We start from the raw sequence: 12,393 nt of genomic DNA on the forward strand, positions 1-12,393 counted from the left end.
CGAAGAAGATTGCAGCTGGAGATCAAGCTTTGAAGAAGTTCTACAAAGGTATGTCATGAAACTCACTTGTTTCTACAAGAGCATGCTTCATATTTTGCCAAAATTAATGAATTAGAGTGTTTAATGATCCTTGTTGCTTCCGTTGTTGCTGATATAATCCTACAATTGATATCAGAGCATCATATAACATTCAATTCAGTTTAATTTTGGTGTGATGGGTGTTTTATATGAGTTATATGAAACTGTTGCACAGATATGGTTTTCTGAGTTTTGGCATTTAATTTATCTTTGATTTCTCATATAAACTTGTAATTGGATCTTGTTTGATGAACTTATATGTGTTCTCTTGAGTATGTAATTTATTTGGAGTCATTAGAGTTGAAATTAAGTTGTAGTTGAAGAAACAAGTGAAGAAGGTCGAGCTGTTGTACCAGTTTTTTTAGCTTCTGCTCAAAATCGTTGTTGAGGTTCAGTTGCTAAATGATCGTCTAGTTCCAGGCGTTACATGATGTGAAGAAAGCTAGACGATCGTATAGCAATGGGCGCTGATCGTTGTGATGTTGGACGCTAAGCAATCGTGTACCTACGGGATCTAGATGATGCATTGATATGTTATACGATAGCATTACGCGATTGTTTAGCTTTGCGTGGGAACTAAATGATGCGTTGAAAGTGCTACACGATCGTGTAGCTACGGCGCACGCTAAGCGATGCAATGAAGTGCTATGTGATAGCACTAAGCAATCGTCTAACTGTGGCGCTGAGTGATGAGATGAAGTGCTATGCGATAACGCTAAGCAATCGTCTAGCTATGACGCTGAATGACGCGATGATATTCTATGTGATGGATCTAAGTGATAGTTTAGCTGCGGTGAACACTAAACGATGACATAAAGCGCTAAGAAATGGTGTTAAGCGATTGTTTAGTTCTACCCGAGAGCTAAACGATTGCTCTATGTGATAGACAAAAGACACTAAGTAATCGTGTACCTCTGCCCAACACAAGGCGATGACGTTAGACGATAGCCTTCAGCGTGACACGATCGGCTTTAGCGAGATTTTGAGTTTGCAACACAAGGCGATTTCTTGAGGTCCAATCTGGTTCAGCCTCAAAGGGTTTTTGGCTGGTCCGGTTCAGACTTCGTTGGTCCAGTTCAAGATGCTTGGGTTCGGTTCAGAGCAGTTCGAATGGTTCAAAGACGATTTTGAAGCTGTTTATAATAGTTAGGCTTCTGTTTGTTTGCTTATGCCAAAACTAAAACCATATCAGTTTGTGTTTAATTATTTATGCATTTGATGTATTTTATAATTAAATAAATCTTGTATGTGCATACAGTATGTCATTTAGATTTAAAATCCCACCATAGGAAGCATGTTATATGCATTGAAGTATGTTATAATATGTTATAATATATAGTATGCATGTTAGGGTTTCTTGTATTTAATATAAGTGTTATATTAAATATTGAATGCTTTTATGTATGTTATGGATGTTTAGTATGTCTAAAGTTTTATAAGTTTTTATAAAATTGGGTTAGACATTTAAAATCCATAAAGAACAGCTGCATGCTCACGTAGGTTGAGCACCTGTTTTAAATAGTTAAAACTTATAAAACTCAGGTTACAAACTCAACCGGTATATAATCCTGCCTAAGGTCGGGGGTACTTAAGTTGAAGGTTTATAGAACACCTCCTACCTCGGGATTATAGCCGAATGATTGAGCGTTGGTAACCGGTTTTATGAGCACACGTGAATGATGTGAGGTAATAAAAGGGTTTATCACCTAGACATCGTAGGTTAAAAATCCAATTATAAGTGTTACACTTGGATAAACCTATAAACTTAGGGTTGTTTTATTAGCCAAAAGAACCTAAGTATAAATATACCCAATAGAACACTTCAGCGGTAATTTAATAACTTTTATATGATAAAATTATTAGAACATTTTAGTGGCAGTTTAATAACTTCTATATCATAAAATTATTAGAACACTTCAGTGGAAGATTAATAACATATACGATATGTTATTTTTAGCTCTCACGTCCCAAAGAGTTCACAATCAAGATTTAAGCGGTACTTCGTGTCACCCTGGAAGTGACTTCCATTCGGAAAGTATTTTTTAGCTTAAATCTAGATTGCGGTGAATAAGGGGAAGTTGTTCAAACATAAGTCTATTATATGATATATAGATTTCAACTACCACGTCTCCACGATAGTTTACACCGTGAGATTCATATGATGCTTCGTGTCACCCTGGAAGTGACCTCCATTCGGAAAGTGTTTTGTATGAGTTAATAACAAGGTAAACGGAGGAAGTTGTTTATAGTAAATGGGTGAAGGATATGTGTCAATATATCCTGTGGTCTCTTCCATTAGTTTGGACCGTGAGATTCCTATGTTGCACCTGCTGGTTTGCTTTAGGCGGCCCTTGCTAGTCGTTTAACGACAAATATCCCCTCAGAGGGTTGTAACATAGGATTCGAAACAACTCAAACTCTGAAAATGGATAGGATTTCTTAGGTCCATTCCCAACCTTGACTCTTTATTTCGGAAGCATAATTGGGGCTGACCTCTGACGTCTAAAAATAGAGGGTTACACTAAATGACTATAGGAATAATAATTATTCCTGAGACAATAGGAACAAGAGTTATTCCAGAGATAGTGTTTGGTCAAAATTGTTTACTTTAGTGAAGGAGTATCTAACTACCCCTCGGTAGCACGTATTCTGACTCACTAAAGTATCGTTGCAAATAAATAATGGTTATGGGCACATTATTAATTTTTGCTAAATTTATTTTGGATTTAGTTACAATTTGCTAATTATATTTTATTTGAATGTTATCAGCATGTCAACTTCTTCTAGAATACTCACTTCCAAATTAAATAATAGTAAAATCAAATCAACAAAAAAATCACTAGTAGTTGATTACACCAAAAGATCTTTAAGAGAGGATTGTCTTCTATCTCCCAACTTATCTAAAATTTTGAATTATATAGATGAAAATGCGGAATTCGAACAACAAGTTAAATATGACTTACTTGTTATCGAAGCATGTTTAGTGGAAAATGATAAAATCTGGATAATTGATTCAGGTGCCGCTAATCATTTTTGTACTATCTCACAGGAAACAAGTTTCTGGAGAGAGTTAACAGAAGGTAAAACAATATTTAAGGTAGGGACCGGGGAGGTTGTTTCAGCTAAAGCAGTGGAAGATATGAAGTTATTTATAGGAGATAAGTATATTTATTTAAAAAATGTATATTATGTTCCTTTTATGAAAAGGAATCTAATATCTATCTCTTGTTTGCTAGAACAAAATTATAAAGTTTCTTTCGAAAATGATGAAGTGTTCATCAATACAAGAAGTAAACAGATTTGTTCTGCAAAATTAGAAATAACTTGTAAATGTTAAAACCAACTAAGGTTAAAGCCTATTGAACATAGAGATGTTTAAAACTGCCGAGACTCATAAGAAAAGGAAGATTTCTCCAAATGCCTATCTTTGGCACTTAAGACCGGGTCACATAAATCTCAACAGAATTGAGAGATTAGTTAAGAGCGGTAATCTAAATAAGTTGGAAGACAGTTCATTACCACCTTGTAAGTCCTGTCTCGAGGGTAAAATGATAAAAAGATCTTTTTCTGGAAAAGGTCTTAGAGCCAAAGAACCCTTAAAGCTGATTCACTCAGACCTTTGTGGGCCTCTAAATGTTAGAGGGAGAGGAGGGTATGAATATTTCATCAGTTTTATAGATGATTATTCCAGGTATGGGCATATTTACCTAATGTACCAAAAATCTGAAACTTTTGAAAAGTTTAAAGCGTATAAGGCCGAGGTTGAAAACCAATTAGGTAAAAAGATTAAAACGCTTCGATCGGATCAAGGTGGTGAATATATGGACTTAGAATACCAGAACTATTTGATAAAATATGGAATTCAGTCTCATCTCACACCCTCTGACACAGCTCAGTAAAACGGTGTGGCAGAAAGGAGAAACCGAACCTTGTTGGACATGGTTCGTTCCATGATGAGTTACGCTCAGTTACCAAATTCTTTTTGGGGACACACAGTTGGAACTGTGGTGTATAATTTAAACATGGTTCCCTCGAAAAGTGTTTTTGAAACGCTTTACGAGCTCTGGAGAGGACGTAAAGGAAATTTACGTCACTTCAGGATTTGGGGTTGTCCAGCACATGTGTTGGTACAAAATCCTAAAAAGTTGGAACACCGTTCAAAAGTATGCCTATTTGTAGGCTACCCAAAAGAAACAAAAGGTGGTTTCTTTAATGATCCTCAGGAAGACAAGGTATTTGTATCGACAAATACAACCTTCCTGAAGGAAGACCATGTAAAGAATCATCAATCTCGCAGTAAGTCAATAATAGAAGAAATGTCCAGAGATGAAGGAACTCTTAAACAAGAGTATTCATGAGTTGGTCTGGATCTTTCCTATTTCATTGTGACCGAATTACCACACATACATTCTAACAAACAGATTTGCATTATAACACTAATTGGACATACTTTAACAATTAAAAAACAATAAATTGAGTAAACGTACCAGTTAAAGACAATCTTCACTCAAACTCAATCTAGCGGAAGCGACTCCTCTACGCTTTTTATCGCCCAGTAATCGTTCACCTAACAGCACCACGATCTCTACACGAATGTCAGCGCACGAACAAGCAGCAACCAAGGATGACACCACCACTCGAAGCCCTCGGTATTCTCGGAGTGAGAATCCAAAGAGTGGACTTTGATGGAATATGTAGAGGAATGAGGAAAGGACGATCGTGTAGTATGAACAAGTAAGTGGGAGATAGTAGATGACTATCGTATAGTCGGGTGCTTGTAGTTTAGGGAAAGGTACACGATCATGTAGGTTTTACTAAGCGAATTTCTAGTAAATAGTAAGCGATCGTTTAGATCAGCTCGGCGCACTAAGCGATTGTTTAGAACGATCATTTAGAAATCGCGTGCGATCGTTTAGTTGCGGGTGTGTGATCATTTAGGCTCTCACGCTAAGCGATCATGAAGTTTTCACACCGTGAGCTAATTTTCGAATTCTTTACAAAATGAAAACAATTTTCATTTTATTCTTCAGTTACAATAACCGAAATTGATCTTCCAACTTTCGCACGATTCAGGAGAAATTCTTGGTCAATTATCACATAACCGCCTATTTAATTAACTAATGAATATAATCATATTATATTTTGAATCTATAGTTTGATATCATATATCTACTATAGTAATTTCTCCTCTGCTTGATATAAATCATATTTATATCTAATTTTTTCCAAAATAATGTATCTCATACATTTAGTCAATTATATTATATATAATTAACGAGTTCAATTATATCATACAATTAAACTCCATCTTGTCAATTTGAACATTTTAAACTGACCCAAAAACTAATTCTCGACTTTATCCAAGCTACCAAGGAGACCTTATGGACCTGTGGCTCGAAGCTCCAACGATAAGTGAATAACTGACTAAACTCTTTAGCCACAAGATCCACCATCCGTTAACTGCCAGGCAATCCACTAAACACCAACAGCTGAACTCTTCTTACCACATATATATTTCTATGTCCATCGAATATAACCAATCATGAGTAAGATGACCCTTCACAGATGCTCGTAAGTACAGCTAGGCCAATTTACCGTTTTGCCCCTATAGTTACATCTCACTCCTTAGAGTCTCGTTGTTTTGTAAAGATACACATTGTTCAATGAATAAAATAAGTGTTATTTAATTCTGGCATTTACTCTTATCCAATAAACAAAGCTCCTTGGTTATCATATGTGAACTTAAGCATGTAATATAATATACAAGTAGATCATGCCTTAAGTGATAACCTAAATAGGTATGTAGTATAAGGATTAAGGTGGGATACCTGATCCTAGTGATACTACGGATACAGTCTGCTTTGTAGAGGTTTGCAAGTGTTGTAAACTACTACAGATGGTAGATCCTAACCATTCATGTAGAGACGTGCGAGCAGAGGTGTCCTATACGTTTATATAAGACCTGGACCACGAGATGACTAGACTCTGTATATAACTCTGTTGATACTAGATATTTACATCTCATTTAAACGACCATAGGTGACACGACCCCAATCCTGAGTGTTTTGGGAACTCCTGCCTTTAAGGGCGGTTCTTTGATTAGTATGGGTGGAAGTAGCCAGATTGTCAACCCAACATGCTTACCTTTTTGGGGATTTGTCTAATTTGGGAGCTGAGAACTCAATCCACAAGATGGAATTCACTTCTTTCTCGAAGCACGGATAAGTAGAGATGTTGCTCCTTTAAGGGTTGATTCAAGGGCTTGAACATAGTGGCCACAACTTCTCTTTGGAAGAGAAGACTCAGTCATAGTAGGACTATGACTTATGTCCATTAGAGGAATCAGTGGTACTTAAGGAGTTAGATGTAACTACAGGGGCATAATGGTTATTGGCCCAGCTGTACTTACGAGCGATCTGTGAAGGGTTGTCCCACTGCTGATTGGTTAAGATGGACATATAATATATCTGTGGTGAGAAGAGTTCAGCTATGGTCTTTAGTGGAGTGCCTAGCAGTTAACGGATAGTGGATCCCATGACTAAAGAGTTTAGTCAGTTATTCACGTACTGTTAGAGCTTCGAGCTACAGGTTCATAAGATCCCCTTGGTAGCTCAATGGATTCAGTTGAGGATCAATTCTTGGTGTTGATTTGAAATGTTCAAATTGAAAGGAGGTATTTTGATTATATATGATATAATCGGTTTGATGCATGAGATATATCTAGTGGAGGATTAATGTAAATGAGATTTACATTAAATACCATGGAATAGAAAAAGAACTATGGTTTATATGTTTCATGAGATGAAATATTAAAACTATATGTTATAAATATAGTATGATAAGTTGGTTATCATTTATATTTATAATAATATTAATTATTGGATAATTAATTATTTTTCTTTAATAACCAAAGTAATGGGTGGTTATTGAATTCATGGTAACCGTGAGTTTAAAAGTAAAATGATTTTCCTATTTTGAAAGGAAGTTTTACAAACGCCAAAAGGTTTTTGAGTTTTCTCTCTCGCGCAAAAGAAACTCAAGGAGTCGTCAGGTAAATACATATTTTCTAAACGAAGGCTGGGCGACCTAAACGATTGTGTAGTGGCGAACTAAACGATTGTGCAGTATTTACTAAACGATCACATAGTTTTGCTAGACGATCGCTTGCCCAAGTAAACGATCATGTAGAGCCTGTAGGCGACAAACCGAGCTAAACAATGGCATAGGCGACAGACCGAGCTAAACAATGGCATAGCTTTTACTAGACGATCACTTAGCTTTATCTAAACGATTGGGCATCAACCTATACGATAGGTCTCTGCCATCTCCCACTTGCCCAATCATGTATGTGATCGGTGTTTTCCTCCTCCGTCTGTCTCATACCAAATCCAAACAGAGCCCACCCTCTGAATTCTCACACTAAGAATACCAAGGTAGCCTTGTTAGTGGTGTCAGACTCAACTCGACACCGTAGAGGTTTCTGGAGGCCGTTCGTGGTGTTGTGGAGGTTGTTAGTGTTGCTGAAGAGTTCGTGACCGAGGCCATCGTTGAGGATGAGTGAGAAGTGTTCGTATTGTGTTCGTTGGGTGTTGTGGTCGTGTAGATCGAGCGTTCGAGGTTGCTGATTCTTCGAGCGTTCGTGCGCAACCAAGTGTGGAGACGCTTCTGTCATTGTTAGTACGGCTGTTCTTTTTGTGCATTTGTGACTTTCATGCTATAATTTCTGTATGAATTGTATAACCGCTTGTTTGGAAGTCGACTGTAAATGTATTGTTCATTCATGATTGTGATGTTGAATTATCGTTCTTCCGCTGCTCATGGAAATCTCGCATCTGATTTCCTTCTATTGGTATCAGAGTCAGGTTCTGTAATATTCCAAATTACAGATCTGAATTGAACGCAATTTTCAGTCACGGTGGGTTTCTAAATTTGTGGTTAACTGTTTTCTGCATTTACAGATGCGTTTGATGAATGTTTCGGGTTTAAATTGCCTTTTTGTTAAAGCTTTCAGTATTACAAAGTGTTAATTGTAAAGGCCCCTGTGTTTTTGGTTGAAATTAACATCGCAATCCAGTATGTAATTCAAAAATTTTGAGTTCGTTGAGTCGTTCATGATGAAGCTTCGGCGCACAGCGATGCGGTTCTCAACGAAGAAGAAGACCAAACATTGGTCGGATCGTGTAGCCTCAGGTAAACGATCGTTGGGATTTAACTAAGCGATCATTTAGTTTTTTTTTTTCTAGACGATTATGTAGTATTTTCTAATCGATCTTTTTAACTAATGCTAAGCGATGGAGTAAATCGTTTACCATATCGCGTGGCATTGATTGCACCACCACGTAGGCGCTGGAGGTAAACGATCGTAGTGGGAGCATGCGATGCTCATCGTTTAGTAGAAGGTGTGTGCTAGACGATTGTGTAGTTAGCAAGCTTCATCACTTAGTTACTACATATGCAATCGTGCGTATGCAATACGGAGGAGTTAGCTAAACGATCGCTTAGACGGTACTTTGCGGCATCGTAGTTGCTTAGACGATCGCAGAAGGCGGGTGCTGTGCGGAGCATGCTAAGCGATCGTGTAATTCAGGCTTCATCGCTTAGTAAAGGTACGCGATCGTGTAGTAATAGCTAAACGATCGTTTGGATTTTTCTAAACGATCATATAGTAAATGTTAAACGATCGTTTAGCTCTGGGAGTGCTAGTAAGCGATAGAATGAAGGGTTTGTTTTATTGTGTAGACGATCACGGGGTGCTTAATACATGATGGTTAGAGAAGCGCTGAGCGGTTCAAGACCCGGTTCGCCTGTTTGAACCGGAGACTCCTTGTCTTTGTAATAGTTAGCTTTCCTTTTGTATTTTTTAAGGCAATTTTACCTAGTTCATCAACTTTGGTTGCTTATACATGTGATGTATGGTGCTAATATGCCAAATTGTCTGTCATATAGTTAAAACCCACCTTAGGTTGTGAAATTATTCATGCATCATGTATTATAAATGTTATAATCAAGCATGAAGAAATTATTTGAAAGCATGCACATGCATCATGAAATATAAGAGTTATATTTTGCATGCAATAAGCATTATCATGCATCATCCTTTTCTTATAAGTGTTATAGTTTAAGGGTGAATGGAAGCATGTTTTGCTTGTTTCATTGTTGTTTTGTATAAGTGTTATATAAAAGAAGTAGCAAAGAATGGAAAATGCATTGAGCATGACACTTAGGTTGTTTATAAGCGTTATGAATGCCTTGCATGTGTTAGCTTAGCATTGTGGTTATTTCCGTTTATAAGTGTTATAAAGGAAATTAGAAATAAATCAATAATTCAGAGTTGCATGCGGACTTAGGGTGAACTCAAGTTTTTAAAAGGGTTTTAAAATTGGATTGAGATAGACCTAACTTCAAGTGGTTCTAAAGAGTTTAGTAACCTAGATTAATCTTTTAAAATCAGTTTAATAGGATTAAATTGGTTGAATAAAAGATTAAATTTGTTGAACCTATCTATAAGGGACCTTTTGTCGAAGACGGGTTCTGGCTAGGCTGGGGTTCTTAAGTTGACGAAAACGTAACACCCCTAAGTGGGAACGTACCTGGAAAGATGAATTAGATAGATTTTGAACAAGCATGTGACGATTTGGTCAAATATTTTGTTAAAGAGTGTAATGGATGATGATCAAAAGTTGTTTCACTATCCAAGATAAATGTTACTATTGGAAAAACCTAAAAGTCACTTAGTTAAAATCCTTAGCTGTGTTTTTTTATAAGTAAGCTAAACCCTAGGTTATAAAATACTCAGTGGGAGGAAGAGGCGTATCAGATATGTCTATGATTTCACTCACGTTTCTCCTTGTATGTTCACACCGTGAGATTCATGCTTGGTCTCGTGTTACCCAGGATGCATCCCCATTCGGATGATGTTTGAATGAGTCAATATCAAGGTGAACGGAGAGAGTGTTTATAGTAAGTGGGTGAAGGGTGTGTGTCGTCCTATGAACTCTGTCATTGGTTCACACTGTGAGATCATTCTATACGCCCTCGTGTTGCCTTCAGAGCGTCCCCCTTCGGATGGGTTTTTGTGTAGTTGGTCAATATCAAGGTGAACTTCAGAAATGGATAGGGTTGCTTTAGGTTTTGCCCCAATCAGATTTTTTCCCTTCGGATTGTTGGGACGGACTTCTAGGACTTAAAATGATGGGTCACATTTACGGTAGATTGTTAAGTAAGTTAATGATCTTTTGGGCAAATCAATGATGGCTAGTTGTTATAGGAGCTAGGAGCAAGAGTTGTTCTGGTATTAATGACTGGTTGATAACTTCTCAATTCAGAGGAGGGATAACTGACCTCCTTTCGGCGGCTTTTGTCCTAAACCTTTGAAGCGTCATTGTGAAACTAGATGTCACACGGGGTTCATGTTAGTTTTGCTAAAACCTTATTGGATGTTGTTTTATTTTTACAACGGGTATTTGCATAATACCTAACGTAGGTCAATGTGTTTTTCTTTTCAGCAACTCGTTAGTATCTCCATTTAAAGCTTTTAATAATGTTCGATTATTTATAGTGGAAAGAATCATCTGAACAAATTTCATGGTAAATGACCTCCATCCCACTACTCTCTAAAAGAGGAGACAAGACAGTAAATATGATTTATTGGTCTTGGAGACATGTCTGGTAGAGAATGATGATTCTGCCTGGATCTTCGATTCAAGTGCTACTAATCATGTCAATTCCTCTTACCAAGGATTCAGTTCCTGAAAAACGTTGCCACAGGGAGAGATGACTCTTCGAGTCGGTACTAGCGAGGTTGTTTCAGCTGTTGCTGTAGGCAGGCTAAAGCTATTTGTTGACAAGAAACGTTATCTGTTATTGGATAATGTTTTTGTATTTCCTCATATTAAGAGGAACTTGATCTCGGTTTCTTGTCTCATTGAACAAGGCTACACCGTCTTCTTTTCTAAGAATAAAATGTTTATTTTCAAGAATGGAATGGAGATTGGTTATGGTTCAATGGAAAATAACTTATATGTACTAAGGTCGTTAGTCAAAAAAGCCTTGTGTAACACTGAAATGTTGAGTACGACAACAACAGCTAAACGCCAAAAGTTTCTCCAAAGGAAAATGCCCATCTTTGGCATCTAAGGTTAGGTCACATCAACCTCAATAGGATTGAGAAGTTGGTGCAAAGTGGACTTCTAAAGAGTTTAGAAGAAAACTCCTTGCCGGTATGTGAATCATGCCTCGAAGGCAAGATGACCAAATGACCTTTTACTGGAAAAGGTTATAGAGCCAAGGAAGCCTTGAAACTTGTACATTCAAACCTCTGTGATCCGATGAATGTTAGAGCTCAAGGTGGGTATGAATATTTCATCTCTTTCATAGATGATTATTCAAGGTTTGGGTATCTCTTCCTAATGCAACGTAAGTCTGAAGTCCTTGACAAGTTCAAGGAGTATAAGGCTGAAGTTGAAAACTTGTTAGGTAAGAAGATAAAAACACTACGATCTGATCGTGGTGGAGAGTATATAGATCTCCAATTCCAGAACTATATATAAAATATGGGACTGCATCCCAACTCTCGGCCCCTAGTACACCTTAGCAGAATGGTGTATTAAAAAAGAGAAATAGGACCTTGTTGGACATGGTTCGATCTATAATGAGTTATGCACATCTTCTAGACATGTTTTGGGGTTATGCAGTGCAAACTGTATGTTATATCTTGAACAACGTTCCCTTGAAAAGAGTTTCTGAAACACCTTTTAAGTTATGGAGAGGCCATAAAGGTAGTTTATGTCACTTCAGAATTTGGGGTTGTCCAGCACATGTGCTAGCGACTAACCCAAAGAAGTTGGAACCACGTTCAAAGGTTTGCCTCTTTATAGGCTACCCCAAGGAAATGAAAGGAGGATATTTCTATGATCCGAGTGAGAACAAAATACTATATTTTTGGAAGAAGACCACATGAGGGATCATAAGCCACGAAGTAAGCTCGTTTTACATGAGATCTCTAGTGAGACTGAGACTGCTGAAGGTTCAACAAGAGTTGTTGAACAGGCCGACAGATCAACAAGAGTTGTTAAGGTTGGGACGTTTAGTCGACCAGCTCAAGAGTTGAGATTGCCTCGATGTAGTGGGAGCCCACTGGATCACTACATGGGCTTGACTGAAACCCAAAACATCATTACGAATGATGGGGTAGAGGATCTGTTGTCTTTTAAGAAAGCAATGAAGGATGTCGACAAAGACGAATGGGTTAAGGCTATGAACTAGGAAATGGAGTCTATGTATTTCAATAACGTCTAGGAGCTTGTTGATCCACCT

Source organism: Benincasa hispida, chromosome 9, assembly GCF_027475165.1.
Source record: "Benincasa hispida cultivar pf3 chromosome 9, pf3_genome.v1.1, whole genome shotgun sequence".
NCBI classification, from domain to species: Eukaryota; Viridiplantae; Streptophyta; class Magnoliopsida; order Cucurbitales; family Cucurbitaceae; genus Benincasa; species Benincasa hispida.